The sequence below is a fragment of the Felis catus genome, chromosome D4 (genome assembly GCF_018350175.1).
Source record: "Felis catus isolate Fca126 chromosome D4, F.catus_Fca126_mat1.0, whole genome shotgun sequence".
In the NCBI taxonomy this organism is placed as follows: domain Eukaryota; kingdom Metazoa; phylum Chordata; class Mammalia; order Carnivora; family Felidae; genus Felis; species Felis catus.
This window is the reverse complement of record NC_058380.1, coordinates 64,475,171-64,492,150: the sequence shown is the minus strand read 5'-3', so window position 1 is coordinate 64,492,150 and position 16,980 is coordinate 64,475,171. Positions and strand designations below refer to the sequence as shown.

Sequence of the window (16,980 nt, the reverse complement as noted above, 5' to 3'; positions counted from 1 at the left end):
GCATCCTATTTTTGAAAAATTCTAAATGGAATCAGTGTCTAAGGAGTAGCCCAGCAGTGTATTCTGCCACTGACCCTTCCTCTTCTACAGGCTTATGAACAGTAAGCATTACATGCATAGATTACTAGATAAGGAAATCAAGTATCAACTTATTTTGGCAAGAATTGGTATAAAAAAAATAAAAGAAAAAAGAAAAGTGGGTAGAAAACATGGAGAGGGCTGAGGGCAGAAGAGAAGCTTCCTTCTTTTCACCTCATTTAAACTTCATAACCCCTTTCTTTGTGTCAACCTATATCCTAGCCTCTATCTGCAACAGCTCCATACTGGCTCATGTTTCAAGTAAAATGATTTTTATTAAGCACCTGCATAGTTTCATGGCAGCAACATTATATTCACAAGATGCAAATATATAAGCAGATATTCAATAATGCAATATTTATTCTATGGTATGACTTCAGTTCCAGTTGGTACATTCCCTAAGCCTTCAGAATTTCAACGTAAAGTGTGGTTTAGGGTCTTTCTCACAATTTTTTACCATCTTCAAATTTTTCATAAACTGGGCCTTCGTTAAACTTCATTGCTCCAAAACAACCAGAATACATTTTTGGCTCTATTTTCATGTTGCAGTCTTAAATAACAGAGCCCTAGCATTTCATACAGAAAGAATTAAAGGAAAGCATCTGGGAAGATAATTCAATCCATACCTGTTGCCTAATATTTCAAAGGAAATCTCAAACAATGGACTTGCTGGACCTTATATTCCCCTTTATGCCAGAGGCCAAATGTGAAATAAGTTTGATGTGAGATACATCTTATTTGGCCCTAGAAAAGGCCTGAATTCTGAAACTAATACCTTGAAATTGCTGAAAAAAATGAAGATTCTTATTCTTTTTAACCCCAATTGTGATCTTGTGAGTAAGCACAATAGTCGAAACTACATTACTAATCAACCTGTGTATACTAAAGCCAAGCAAGGAAGGAGGATGGTTAAAATGATACAGAATTTGATCAACATAGCCCTTCATCTTCTCATGTAGCATTTAGATAGCAAATATTAAAAATATTACATGTATTTACTGAAGCTTAGCCAGAACACCTTTGTATAAAGGAGGGTACGGTGTGTTCTACTTATGCTCTCTTTAGGATTTGTTGGATCTATAGTGTGTGCGCACAGCCACACACACACACACACACACACACACACACACACACACAATTGCTGTGTGTGTATAATTTGAACAGTCTGTATCGCCAATGAAAGACTCTGGCAGAACCTGCAGTGGAAAATACATCTTGTGCCATACACTAAAATGGGACCACCTAACTCTTTCTTGAATCAAATTTATTTCCATTCAGAATGAAAAATCAGAGAAAGGCCCATTTTTGTTTTGTTGAGTTTTGTTTTTTGTTAATAGTTATTAGTATTAACTATACATTTTACCAGTTTTCTTTCTCATCATTATTTCTTATATTTCATGATTCTTCATTGATGAATTTATTAGTGTGCAAGAATACACTTAAGAGTAATTCACTCTTAGAACGTCATTGCATGGTAGATTTTCACTGCTTGCATTTCTGAAAATGGTTTTATTTAGCTCTCTGTAGTATATACTATTGTGGTTGAGTTTGTTGTGAGTAAAGAGGTTTACTCTCTCTGGAAGCATTTTGTGTCATCCTTGTCCAGGGACTATGCTAATCTTCTCTGTGTCTTTCCACTTTTAGTATTATGTGTTGCTGAAGCAAGGTCTCTCTGGGAACTTTTCATACTACATTTTTGTCTTTTTAATTTTTTTTAATAATTTACCATGATATTCCTTAAATTGTGCATTTTATATGAAAATATATCATAAAATATAAGAAACATGTGACACATAAGGAATAAGAAAAAAATATTTGTGTGCCCACTAATCACCTTTAATCCAGAACTTTCTGGTCATTGTAGAATTCCTACTGGCCTTTCCCTGACAAAAATCAACATCCTCTTCTTCCATCTAGAGGACTACTAGCCTCAATTTTGTTTTATGTTTTGTCTTTCTTGACAACGTCATCACATATGTGTGAATTGCTAAAAATTATATTTTAAGTTACATGTATTTGACATTTCAATAGGTGATATCATAAAAATAATTATTAGGCTTTCATATTTCCTTCTCTGTAAATTGCCTCTGTGTATGTCCATTTATCATCTGGATACTTTATGGGTTTTTTTGTAAGTTTATAGGAATCCTATATATAATCTCGGCTCTAAATTCTGCAGTCACATGGGTTGAAAATAGCATTGATTAAAGTGCTGTCATATGACACTGACATATATGGCATCTTTAAAAATAATACTTGAAAGTTATGTGGCAGATAAGTCTTACTCTTTGGGAATTCCTTGACTATTCTTGGCATTTTATGACTTAAATTTATGTTTATTAATTTCTACCAAATCCTATTGAAATTTTGATTAGAATTAAATTGAATTTATATCTCATTTATGATAAATATGGGATCTTGTTATATTGAGTATGAGTACATATCTCTTGATTTATTAATGTCTCCTCCAATATATATCAGTAATTTTTATGTATACTCAATATAAACTATACATAAAATATATAAACTATATATAAATATTATAAATGCATTTTGCTCTGTAAAAATTTTACCCACATTTTCTTAGATTTTACCCCTTAGGTACATTAGATGTTTTGTTTCTATGTTAAGTGATATATTTTAATTAAATATTAGAAATGCTTGTAGTTTTAACATTAAAGTGCAATAAAATTTCAGATATTAATTTTGTATAGAAGCAAATTTTCCATTGTTAATTTTAATAATTTTGTACAATCTAAAATTTTTATAAATATACTTGTAGATTCTTTTTACTATATCATTTATAAAAAAGGATCTGACTTATTTTTTCCTATCCCCTTAATTTTCTTTGACTTCTTGCTCTGGACAGTGTCTCCAGCAGAATATGAAATGACATCAGTAAAAATGGATGCCTTTTACTTGTTTCTTGTCATAAAATAAATACTTTAAATATTTCACATTATGTTTTTTTTTTCCAGTTTTATAATGGTTAAGGATTGTCACATTGAGAAAACTCTATTTTCTGTTTATTTTGGTGAGATGTTTTTAACATAACAGGTTGTGATTCCTTAATCCCCATTTTGGTAACCATTGGGATGATTACTTGATTTTCTCATTTACAAATTAGTCAGTTTATAATAATTTTTTTCTCATACTAAAAAACAAATTCCTGTGGTAAGTTTAAGTTATTCAAGGTGTATTATCACCTTTAGTTGTTCTTAATTTGGTGTGAAGGTATCTATTTTAAGATATTTGCATCTATATTTATATGTGAGATTTGCTTATAATTCTACCTTTAATATTATTTTTATGTTGATACCAAGGTTAAGAGATTTGGTTAAAGTAACATAGATGTATTCTCTTTCTGGACTTTACAATAATTGTGTGAATTTGATTTGTTTGTTCCTTGAATGTTAGAAGGTAGGACTGCTTGGACCTGCCCTTTTTTGTAGGATGATTTTTAAAAACCATATTGGGTTTTGATGGTTAGAGTAATACTTAAGTTTTTTGTTTTGAGTCAGTTTTGGCAAATATTAGGTTTTTTTTGGAAGTGCAAGTTTTTGAATTTATTGGGATAAATATTTCACAATTTCCATCCATTATTTTTTAATATTGCTGTCCCCTTTTTTCACACTATTTTGCTTTCCTAATGTGATCTGTTTTTTGCCTTCTCTCTTTCTTCATTGATCTTAGTTTGTAAATCTTAAAAGATTTATGAATCTTATTTTGTGAATCTCACTTTTGTTGATAAGTTGATCATATATTTTTAATTTTTTTATAATTTTCTCTTTATCCTTTGATATTTTATTACATTCTGTTTTAGTCTTTCTAACTTGCTAAGTTGCATTATAGAAAGTTCCCTACTGTAATTTTAATTAGATTCACAAGTTTTATTGTATAATTTTGTCATTTCTTTATCTTTCTGATTTTATTTAAAAAATTTTATTCTTTAATTTATATAGGGATTGCTATTAATTTCCAATTAGAATGTTCCAAAACTATGTGTATTCTTTATTTGTAACTTAACATATGATTTTTTTTTTCATTTTTTGAGACTTGCTTTCAAGATTTGAATGAGAACAGTTTTCATGAGTGGACCTTGCATGGTAGAGAAAAGGGTATATATTTTCTTAGTTATTAGGTGTAAAGTTGGATAATTTATAGATTATATTTAGGTGTTGATTATGTTGAACTTTTAAAATTCTTACTGATATTTAATGTCTATCATTTACAGAGAGAGATGAGTTAAATTTTCCCATTAGGATAGTGGATCTGTGTCTCCTTTTACTTCAGTCAATTTTTGCTTTATATTTTTGAAATACTTTTAATTAGGTGCATAAAAAATTAGAATTATCATATTTTCCTGGTGAATTGAATCATATGTTATTGGTAGTGACTCTCATTTCAAACTTCTATTTCCCTAATTAGTGATTCTTTTATTGACTTCAAAATATCGATACCAGTGAGCTTTTGGTATTAACCTACAATTTTTTAATGTTATTGTTGTTTAATTCTTATTTTTAACTTTTTTATATTTATATTTTATTGATATTTTTGATATATTTTATTGATACGGAAAATATTCGTAATAGGTGGCTTATTGTTTAGTGTGAAATATAACATTTGTATGAAATGATATATAAATACAATGTATCTGCCTTTCATGAGTTTTAGCATATTGTTTAGATCAAACTGTACTTGATAATTGTAGGGAAAAACTAGAATGTGCTCCTGGGATTCAGATGTGTCACCTTCATTCTTTTGGAGTTCCAGGTTCTAATTTCCTAGGCAGAGCAAACCACCCAAAGGCATCGCCCTGTCTTTACCAATCCATAACAACTATTATAGAAAAAAAACCAATGGGGTTGGAGACAGAGAAAGAAACAGGTGCACATGCATGCATACAGAGAGAGAGAGAGAGAGAGAGAGAGAGAGAGAGAGAGAAGGAATTTTACATATAGAATTCTTAGTTTGTCAGACCTCCCAGTTTGTCAGCTTCTCTTGAATTATTTTAACACACGTGTCCTGAGAAAAGTAACTAGGTTGCAAAAACAAAGGCTGTTAAGCTTGCCACATCATGGACTTCTAAGGAAATTATGGATAGTACTTAAACACAATTTATTCTGAGAAGTTTTATCTTACTAAGGGGTGAGGGATTTACCTACTCTGTAAGTACGTACTAGCTTACTAGAAATTTCTATAGAAGGTCTTTACCTCTGTCAAGGTTTACCTCCTGAGTCAGAGGTCGATTTAAATATGCTTTAAAATTTTTAGAGATACTTATATATTTCTAGAATAAAGAGTTCCAAGGAATCAACCTAAAATTCTAATGTAGCATTTCTGAAATAGAACACATTATATGTACACACATATGCATTCACATATACATTACACATATATATATACACATATATACTTACACTCTACTTACATAGACTTGTCCAAATTTTGTAAATGTTTATTGCATATGCCATCAGTTTTTATTAAACTAGTTTTATATCCTTTTATAATAAAAGTTTAATGTAATAATTATTCAATAAGTATTTCTGTGTATCATGATTGTGTTGTATGCTAAATCTATCATAAATTTTATTGTACTTTCATAAAATTTTAGAAGAACATTTAAAATCTACAGTTTATTTTTCAAATCAAATATATAATATATATATATTATATATTATATATATATAATATATAATATATTATATATATATTATATATATTATATATATATAATATATAATATATTATATATATATTATATATATTATATATATTATATATCAAATATATAATATATAATTAGTGACTATCATTAAAATTTCTTAGAATTGTTCATTTGAATTTACTGTAGAAAATTTAGTTTATTATTTTTCTATAATGTAACACTTGAATTCCGAATTCTTTCTATTGCCCTCAGATACATAGCTTTCACAATAAGACAATTAAAATGCATAAAAAATGTATTTGAATAAGAGTAAAACCATATGTTTAGAAAATATTTAAAATAACAAAATTATTATGAATAAAAAGTGTATTTCCCTATATTTGTACTAAAATGGGACATAGTCCTGTTAATTTTATTCTAACTTATAATTATTTTATTATGCTCTGTTTTAAGATAAACTAAATTCCATCATTTTTTTGAATGCATGCAACTCATTCACATAGCACATAAAGTAATAGCATGCTGGCATTTAAAAATATAATCTTGAGTATCAGTTTTCTGAAATGTCAGAGCAGCAGAATATCTGGTATTTAGTTTCTTTGTCAGAAATAATGTGTTTACTACTTCTTGTTTTATAATTCCCAGTAGTTGGCATGGGCATTATTAAGGATTACAAGAAATCACTTATCTTTGTTCATATTATATCTCTGGCATTTGTAATATTTTATATTACCATGGATTAAAATACCACATAAAATGCAATATTGACTTTGGTCTATATGACTTGACATTATTAAAAATATTTGTTTTTCATTTTATTAATGAGTTTTAAAACCATACAATGTAACTTGTTGAGATATTAGAATTTGTTTCAGTGCTTTTATGCTACTGAAGAAACACTGAACTTTGCTTGTCTGAACTAACCTTAGACTTAAACCCCACTCTCCTGATTACTAGTTAACCAAACTAAGTCCCTCTAATTTAGACTAGGGTATTTCAATAATGTATAAGCATGATTTTTGTGTGTGTATGGATTTGCTAGTATTATATCATTTGACCTGCAACTCTCATTCATTGAAATCTCCTTTTATATATATGAGAATGACTGCTTTAAAGAGTATCAATGTCTGGCACCTGGGTGGATCATTGGGTTAAACAACAGACTCTTGGCTCAGGTCATGATCTCACAGTGGTGAGATCCAGACCTGTGTCAGCCACCATCTCACCGTCATGAGATCAAGCCCCATGTCTGGCTCTGTGCTGAGCACAGAGCCTGCTTGTGATACTCTCTTTCCCTCTCCCTCTGCCCCCACTTTCAGTCTTGTTCAAAATAATTTTTTTAAACTATCAGTATCAAAGCAAAACATTGCAAAACCAATTGGCCTGTTATCAATATTCACTACTTGCAGAAACCATACATGAAACAATTTTCTAGTAATCTTTATCTCTGTACTCACCATTATATAATTTATTTGACACTAGATGTCAGTTTTCTCTTATTCTATTCAATTCTTAGCAAAATTTAAGATACTGTAAACTGATTAATTGAAATGTAAAAAAAAAAGGAATTATAGAAGTATTTCTTTACATTTTTTTTAATGTTTGTTTATTTATGGGAGACAGAGAGTGGGGGAGGGACAGAGAGAGAGAGAAACAGAATCTGAAGCAGGCTGCAGGCTCTGAGCCATCAACACAGGCGGGGCTTGAACCCATGAAGCACAGGATCATGACCTGGGCTGAAGTCGGTTGCTCAACTGACTGAGGCACCCAGGCATCCCTGGAGGTATTTTTTTTTTTACCATTTTTATTTATTTTTGAGAGAGACAGAGCGTGAGTGGGAGAAGGGCAGAGAGTGAGGGAGACACAGAATCCAAAGCAGGCTCCAGGCTCTGAGCTGTCAGCACAGAGCCCTACGTGGGGCTCAAACTCACCAACTGTGACTTTATGACCTGACCCCAGGTAGGAGGCTTAATCGACTGAACAACCCAGGCACCCCTTCAGAGGTATTTCTTGATGACATACATAAAGATAAGGGGAAAACATGAAATATTTTGGAAAATATCGTGTTAACTAGAGCTGATTCCTTAATAATATCATAGATAGATAAATAGATGAATCTTTACCTTGTCTCCAGGCATAATTCATTTTTTCTAATGCTTTTTAGAATTAATGGTATTTGGATGTGAGATGGTACTTTCCCATTCTGCCTTGAGTTCTGTGTTTTATATTCTTTTCTTGTCCCTCCTTCATGATGACATGATGGTTGAGCTAGGATTCAAATGCATATTTTCAGTTTCCGTATTTTTGTTCTCTATAGCATATTCCTGCAAATACAACTCCTATGACTTACTAATCAGAGTGCAATATTTGTGAAGAGACACACTAAAGGCTATCAGCAGTGGGAAGAGTAGTAGCAGGACAGGTTCCTTTGAGACTAATGGAGTTATGCATTGAACATAATGGAGTTATGCATTAAGCAGTTATGCATTGAACAACTGCTTTTCTTAAAAAATTGTAGAGTGGGAACTTTACATATGTGATGTAATTTTATGTAATTTTAACAGAACTGTACATTTTTGCAGATAAAGTAATGATGCTATGAAGAAACTGAGGCGAGGTGTTAAAGAACAAATTCCCCAAATCCCAGAACAATTAAGCCACAAAATCTTGGTCTAAATCCTAGTGTGCTATGAGATTTAAATTCAGAATGAAAGTCTGCTTTTACCATTATTTTTGAAAATTTTCTCCTGTTAGCTTAACTGCTCTATGTTCAGTTAAACAGAGACAACATGTTAGGACTGGTATGAGGATTAAATGACAGTACAAGAAAAGTGTTTAGAAAATCGTTAGTGGCAAATAAATATTGGGTGATTTTGCTATTGCTGTTATTTCAATTTAGAAATATTTTGTTGATTATTTGAGTAGTGATATGAATTATTATTATATTGAAATATTTTTGTATTTTGCCATTGCTTTTAAAAGATTTTCCTGGTTGTGCAGTCGTGTGGTATATGACTTCTCAGTAAATAACTTCTAACTTTTCTGTCTCTTTTCAGTGACTTACTATTGGCTTTTTTCATGAACAGTACTTGATACCTCCTAGAAATAAGATTGAATATATCCACAAGTTGTGACATATATTTTAAATATATCATAATTTTTTAAATTTTTCTATATTTTATTACTATTATTGATGTTTCTGATATGGAATTAGGACCACAGATATAAAAACTGCTTTCTTAAATGTTTGCCACTACTCAAATAATAAAGCAAATAAATAGCCTTTTCAACCAACTAGATTATGTTTATTCACAGCACCAGAATGTGAAATGTTGTTTTCATATGTAATAATATTTTTAGTGATTCACATTAATTTCAATATTGAATATATACAGAAGAAATAGTTTATTTTATTCTCAAATGTAGTCTTTTGATAATTTAATAGTTATATTAGTATATGATATATAATAGTATAATAATGTGAGAAATAGAAATATTAAAATATAGAATAATAATTAGAGTCTAAATAAATAATTTCTTTTTCTTTATGTGACTTATATCTAACCAAAAAGCACAAATAAAGTTTAATACTTGTATGGATGGAAGTCAGGCACTTTTTTTTTTTTTTTAGGAAACGTAGTTCTATATACAATTCAAGAATGGCTCAAAGTTGAGTCAATCCCCTTTCATTAGTGGAGCAAATGTCTTACAATTGCCTCGTAATAAAATCTAGATTTACTAATATCTTTGCTACCTCTGGTTTCTCTAGAGTATACAGCAAGATACTTATAGGGAAAATGATGTGACCATCTCCTACTCTACGTAGTTATATGAATTAATTGCAAACAAAATGGAAAACCTATTTTCCATGCAAATAATTTACTATTTTAAATTATTTTCTATGGTGCCAATAATAAGAAATGTTTCTAAATCTAGAAAATTGAATTGATAATAATTTAAAGACATTTTGACTCATTGCAAAAACTAATGCATTGTACACAGAGGTTGGACAGAGAATATTTTGATGAATTTGGATGACCAGCAGACAAGGTTTATGTATGACCTAAATGATGGTTTCTTGTATACCATCCTGCGCTTAAAAATTATGTAAATCAGCAAAATTAAAATTGAGTATATATCATAGACCTTAAATAGTAAAACCATGAAAAATCTTCACCAAGGTTCCCTTGTACTTCCAGAAAGACCTTTATAAGTGTTCTTTTTCTACATATCTTTCCTTAGTTCTTCCATGCTCATGTTTGCAGTTATCTCTATGCTGTTTAGCATCTTCTTATAATATTCTCTAAATGATAGAACATTACAAAGAATTAATGATTGCCTCTGGGGATGAGTTTAATGGAATAAAAATTTACACCACTCAAACAACTACACCAATATTTCTAAATTTAGAACTTGATGTACCTCTCGGGTGCTATTACTTCACTCTTCTTATACAACGTCTACTGCAAATATTTTCTTTCATAGCAGTGTCTATGCAATACAAAAATCATATGAATTTTGTGAAAAGAAAATAAGTTATTGACTATAGAACTTAGGAATTCAAGTGTTTTATTCCATTCTATATGGTGATAGTATGTATATGTATATATATAGAAAATTCCTGGGGCGCCTGGGTGGCTCAGTCGGTTAAGGGTCCGACTTCGGCTCAGGTCACGATCTCATGGTCCGTGAGTTCAAGCCCCACGTCGGGCTCTGGGCTGATGGCTCAGAGCCTGGAGCCTGCTTCCGATTCTGTGTCTCCCTCTCTCTCTGCCCCTCCCCCGTTCATGCTCTGTCTCTCTCTGTCTCAAAAATAAATAAAAACGTTAAAAAAAAAAATTCCTAGATGTACATGGACCAATAGCCATGCTTTTTATTTTTTTTAATTAAGGGCCTTGTCATAGGATATCCATGAATGGTGCATATTTTATAGATATTGTAAAAATTCACAAAAAATGGTGAAGAAAGAGGTAATTTGATTACTCACACACATACATATACATGAACACTAGATATATCTGTTAGGGGTGTGTGTGTGTGTGTGTGTGTGTGTGTGTGTGCGCACGAGAGAGAGAGAGACAGAGATAGTACTTAATTTAGTCAAGATTTTTTTTCAGATACAAAGAATATAATGTTTTAATAGTGATTATGCCTAAGTCAGAGCATTTTACTTTTCAGTAGTTTGTTTTTAACTTTTTATTTTGTCATAATTTCAGTCTTCAGAAAAGTTGCAGTAATAGAGCTTAATTTTTCTTCTTTGGTAGCAGATAATCATTATCAAACCTAATGTAAAACATTTTATCTTAAAATTAAAAATTTTTATAGCAAGAAACAAGACAGTGTATCATTCATCCAAATTTGTTGTAAGAATATCTGTTTCTCTTGAAATTTGGAGATTAATCTATAATTAAAATTGTTTAAATGATTTGAATTTATACATTTTGTTTACATTCTACTTGAAAAAATTCCAACTCTATCTCTAAGTACATTTCCTAGAATGTATATATTTAGGACTAAAAATTAGCTCTATATGAAGCAAAAAAAAATAGTAAGGTCAGTTTACTTGGACATTTAATCCATATTACTGATGAAATAAAAAAAAACAACATTGTTACTAGGAAATGCTGTATTTTATCTGTCAAATATATTTTCCTGAGGATTAAAATATGTATATTTCTATGGTTTTGATTAGAACATTAATTTATTTTCTATTCTTCAATAAAGCCTGAAAATATCAATTCCTTTTTTCTTTTTGAATAGAGCTACCAAAGAAAACTTAGATTAGAGATGATGTGAGAAGGGAGAATAAAGACACACATTTAATAATCAAACTTTTTCCTTAGTAGGCATAAGCAGAACCAGTGGAATGGGAATTTGAAGATCAGCATCCTCATCCAAATTATGTCACTGAGAAACTACAAAAACTGGTATATTACTGAATCTCATTTGACCTCAGTCTCTTCAATAGGTAGCATTAGAAAAATTCTCTCAGATTTCACCTGTTAAAATATCTACATAGTTTAGAAAATCCAAGGCTAGAAAATTTGATATATCTAAAAGGGGTATTATCAGATTGGAAAACCAAGAAAAGTACTTTTCCATGAAAAAGGTACAATTAGAGATTCGCTAGTAGATTAGGTAGCACTTTCAAGGTTAGCTATCTAATCCTAGATATTCATTTTTTTTTCATTATGGTAAAAACACTTAACATGAAATCTATCTTAATTTTTTTATAGGTGTGTGGTACAGTATTGTTAATACATGATTTACAGCAGATCTCTATAATGTATACATCTTGTATGACTGAAACTTAATACCTGTTGAGGAACAGCTCCCCTTATCTCCCTCCTTCCATCCCCTCGAAATTACTATTCTACTCTGTTTCTATGAGCCTGACTATTTTGGATGTCTCATGTAAGTGGAATCATGCAGTATTTGTCCTGTAACATATTTATTTCACTTAGCATGATGTCTCCAGATTCAGTCATGTAATTGCATATAACAGCATTTCCTTCTGTTTTAAAGTCAAATATTATATGCATATGTCACATTTTCTTCATTCACTGATGGACATTTAGGTTGTTTTCATATTTTGGCTTTTTAATACCATAGTGAGGATGAGAGTGCAGCTATCTCTTTGAGATCCGGTTATCAATTATTGTGGATATATACCCAGGAGTGGGATTGCTAGATCATTTGGTAGTTTTATTTTTAATTTTTTGAGGAACCTCTGTACTGAGTTCCATAGTGACAGCATTATCTTGTATTTGTATCAACAATGTACGTGGGTTCTAATGTCCCCATGTTCTCACCCACACTTGTTATCTTTGTTTTTCTGGGAGGAAATTAGGGATGCCAAGCATATTTTCCTGTGTCTGTTGGTGATTTTATGTTCTCTTTGGAGAAATTCCTCTTCAAGTCCTTGCACCATTTCTTAAGTTCGTTATTTGATTTTTTGTTGCTGAGTTGTAGGATTTTTGTAGTCTAGTTTTTGCTTTTGTTGACTGCATGTTGATGATAAATCTAAGAAATTACTGTCAAGACCAATGTCATGAAGTTTTCCTATGTTTTCTTTTAGGAGTTTCACACTTTCAGATCCTATATCCATTTTGAGCTCATTTTTGTATATGATATAAGCTATAACATTCTTTTGAATGTGGATATTCAGTTTCTTAAACATCACTTTTGGGAATCTATCATTTCTCCATGTGTACTCTTGGTACCTTTGTTAAAGATCAATTAACTGTATATGTATGGGTTTATTCACAAATGTGTGGAACTATAACAACACACTCTTGAACAATTAGTAGGTCAAAGAAGAAATCAAAAGGGAAATAGGAAAATAACTCAAGATAAACAAAAACACAGGGTACCAAGAGCACCTGGATGGCTCAGTCATTTGAGTGTCTGACTCCAGCTTAGGTCATGATCTCATGGTTTGTGAGTTCAAGTCCCACATCAGGCTTGCTGCTGTCAGTGCAGAGCCTGCTTTGGATCCTCTGTCCCCCTCTCTCTCTGCCCCTACCCCACTTGTGCTCTCTCTCAGAAATAAATAAACATTAAATGGGGCGCCTGGGTGGCTCAGTCGGTTGAGCATCCAACTTCAGCTCAGGTCATGATCTCACAGTTCGTGAGTTTGAGCCCCACAATGGGCTCTGTGCTGACAGCTCAGCCTAGAGCCTGCTTCGGATTCTGTGTCTCCCTCTCTCTCTGCTCCTCCCCCACTCATGCTCTGTCTCTCTCTATCAAAAATAAATAAACATTAAAAAAATTTATTTAATACATATTTAAAAAAATACAAAATACCAAAACATATGGGATGGAGCCAAATCAGTAGGAAGAAGAAAGCTTGTAACAGTAACATATATGTTAAAAAAGAAGAGATATCTTAACCTGACTTTACAACTCAAGTAACTAAGAAAAGAACAACCTAAGCCCAAAGCCAGTGGAAGAAAGAAATAATAAAGCAGAAATAAATGAAATATAGTACAAAAATACAATAGAAAAAAATTAAAACTGACTTGGCTTTTGAAAAGATAAACAGACTTGAAAAAACTATTACTACACTAAGAAAGCAAGCAAGGTAAAACACAAATAAAACAATAGAAGAGACATTTACAAGGGATGCTTCAAAAATAAAGAGAATCATAAGGGACTGCTATGAACAGTTATACACCAATATATTAGATAACCCCAAAGAATGGATAAATTCCTGGAAACATACAGCCTACCAATATTGAATCATGAAGAAATAAAAAATCTGAACAGATCAATAATGAGTAAAGAGATTGACTCAGGGGTGCCTGGGTGGCGCAGTCGGTTAAGCGTCCGACTTCAGCCAGGTCACGATCTCGCAGTCCATGAGTTCGAGCCTCGCGTCAGGCTCTGGGCTGATGGCTCAGAGCCTGGAGCCTGTTTCCGATTCTGTGTCTCCCTCTCTCTCTGCCCCTCCCCCATTCATGCTCTGTCTCTCTCTGTCCCCAAAATAAATAAACGTTGGAAAAAAAAAAAAAGATTGACTCAATAATAAAAAAAACCTCCCAGGAAAGAAAAGTCTAGGACCACATGGTTTGTCTGGTGAATTAAAACAAACATTTAAAGAAGAATTAATAACAATTCTTCTCAAACTCTTCCAGAAAAAATAGAAAAGCAGAGAATACTTGCAAACTCATTTTGTGAGGCCAACATTACTCTGGTACTAAAACTGGATAAAAACATTATAAGAAAAAATTACATGCCAATATCCCTGATTAATATAGATGAAAACTTCCTCAGCAAAATGCTAGTAAACTGAATTCAACAACACATTATTAGAAGGCTCATACACCATGATCAAGTGGTTTTATCCCTGGGAATGCAAGGATAGTTTAAAATACACAAGTAATGCAATACACAACACCAATGAATGACAAAAATCACATGATCATCTCAATAGCTGCAGGAAAATCATCTCACAACATTCAACGTGTTTTCATGATAAAAAATCTTAAAAACGAAATATAGAATTTACCTCAACATAATAAAAGCCATATATGAAAAGACAATGACTAACATCTTACTCAACCTTGCCACCCAAAGCTTTTCCACTAAGATCTATAACAAGACCAGGATGCCCACTCCAGCAACTTATATTCAACATTTTAATAGAAGTCTTAGAGAAGTCAGGCATGAAAAATAAATAAAAGGCATTTAATACAGAAAGAAAGAAAGAGTTATCTTTGTAGATGACATGAACATATAAGTAGAAAATTCAAAAGACTCCACAAAAAATTAGTGGAACTAATGAACAAAGTAGTTAACTCACTGACTTACAGATATTAAAAGTAAACTGTAAAAAGAGTCCTAACCTTAGATCCATGCTGGTGTAGAAAGAGTGACTTAACCAAAGATCACACAGTCTGTAGTATTAGAACCCAAAAAAGATGTCAGTGAGTTGACTTCTTTGTGGGGCAGCGGCAATTGTAGTAGTAATAGCAATGGTAATAATAGCAAGCCTTCTGTTGTGTGCCAGGCACTGTTTATGTTTTACACACATTGACTATCACAACAACCCTGTGCCATAGATTCTATTATCATGTTAATTTCACAGATGGGGAAACTTAAGTACAGAGAGGTTATTTAAGCAGATAACAGAGTTGGTAGTTTGCAGGTTTAAAATGTAGGTACTCTGGTTCTCAGAGTGCATACTGGTTTCTTAAAAAGTAAAAAAAAAATTTTTTTAAGTTTTTCTAATATCACAAACATAAATATTTTTCAAACTCATAAAATAATTTCAGAGACACAACTAATACATTTTGGGTCAGCTTGATTATTAGCAAAGATAATGCAGTGTGTACATATAGTTGACCCTTGAACCATGCAGGAATTTGGGGTGCTTACCCATCCCCTGCATAGTCAAAAATCTGCGTATAACTTTTGACACCCCCGCCCCTGCAAATTTTAGTAGTAAGCTACTGTTGACTGGAAACCTTGCCCATAACATAAGTGGTCAATTATCATATATTTTTGTATGTTATTTGTGTTACATACTGTATTGTTATAATAAAGTAAGCTAGAGAAAAAAATATTATGAAAAACATAAGGAGAGAAAGTATATTTACTGAACTGTGCTGTAAAAAATTTGCATATAAGTGGACCACACAGTTCAAACTGTGTTTCAAGGGTCAACTACATTCATCCTTAAAAGCCACTTTTAATTATAAAGAAAATAGGTAATTGCTGCCTTCTTTTCCTTGTAGTAGCCCTTAAGCCAAGCTCTTTTGACACTGTAGAAAACAACAAGGGGCCAATAGGCAGAAATCTGAAATTGGATATTTCTCAATAAAAAGAGATAATTGTCCTAAGAGTGAAAACAAAACAAATCCCCCCTTCCCTATATGAGAGTGAGGCACAGGTGGTGGTTTGTTGATAAATGTTTAACAACTGTCTCTCTCAGAAAAAATGTATGTGTTTTATACATAACGTTATTATACACTTTATATATAGGGTATATACCACACAATTTACAAATAATAATAAATACACTATACCCTTATTGTGAACTCAAAAAATAAATAAATAAAACTAGTGGACAAATTCAATAATTCCTGAGATGTGAAATCAACATACAAAAATCAGTTGTGTTACTTTGTTTCTTTGCTTCTTAGTTCATTTGTTTTTTTAGATTCTGATGTAGGTGAAATTTATATGAAATAGTTGTATCACATAGACATTGTTGGATACCGAGAACAAACTATGGTTGCCCAAGAGAAGGTTGGTAGGAGGATGAGTAAAATACATAAAGAGAATGATACAACTTGCAGTTATAAAATAAGTGGTTATGAAGATGAAAAGTACAGGATAGAGGGTTTGGTCTATAATATTATAATGTTTGGTGACAGATAGTAACTACACTTATGGTGAGCACTGAGTAGTGTATAGAATTATTGAATCAATATGTTGTACAACTGAAACTTACATAACATTGTATGTCCATTATACTTTAATTAAAAAAATTAGTTGTGTTTCTGTAATAAACTATCTGAAAAAGGAAATTAAGAAAATGATTCTATTTACAATAGCATCAAAAATAAAATACTTAAAAATAAACTTAACCAAGGAGGTAAAAGATTGTGTGTACTGAAACTATAAAACATTGATGAAAGAAATTAGAAACAAATAGAAATCATTCTATGTTTATGGATTGGAAGACTTAATATTGTTAAAATGTCTATACTGCACAGTGCATTTTCTAG

The 16,980-nt window shown here is 31.5% G+C and overlaps 1 protein-coding gene and 1 non-coding gene across 18 annotated transcripts in view; both read right to left on the bottom strand.

Moving 5' to 3' along the window:
- CYLC2 (cylicin 2) overlaps positions 1-16,980 on the bottom strand; it is a 79,463-nt gene that overhangs the window by 38,395 nt on the left and 24,088 nt on the right. For 6 of the 17 annotated variants that reach the window (XM_045043791.1, XM_045043782.1, XM_045043784.1 and 3 more), the window contains 3 exons: positions 10,169-10,237; positions 9,893-10,049; positions 7,870-8,014 (listed from right to left, as the gene is read on the bottom strand). The exons of 2 other annotated variants lie outside the window; for them this stretch is intronic. The gene's annotated coding sequence lies outside the window, so the exon portion shown is untranslated. The remainder of the gene's footprint in view (positions 1-7,869; positions 8,015-9,892; positions 10,050-10,168; positions 10,238-16,980) is intronic. 9 more of the 17 variants (XM_045043789.1, XM_045043781.1, XM_045043786.1 and 6 more) reach the window with 5 other exon arrangements.
- LOC111557636 lies at positions 1,638-1,742 on the bottom strand. Its single transcript, XR_002737875.2, has one exon. It is a non-coding gene; the product is annotated as a U6 spliceosomal RNA (small nuclear RNA).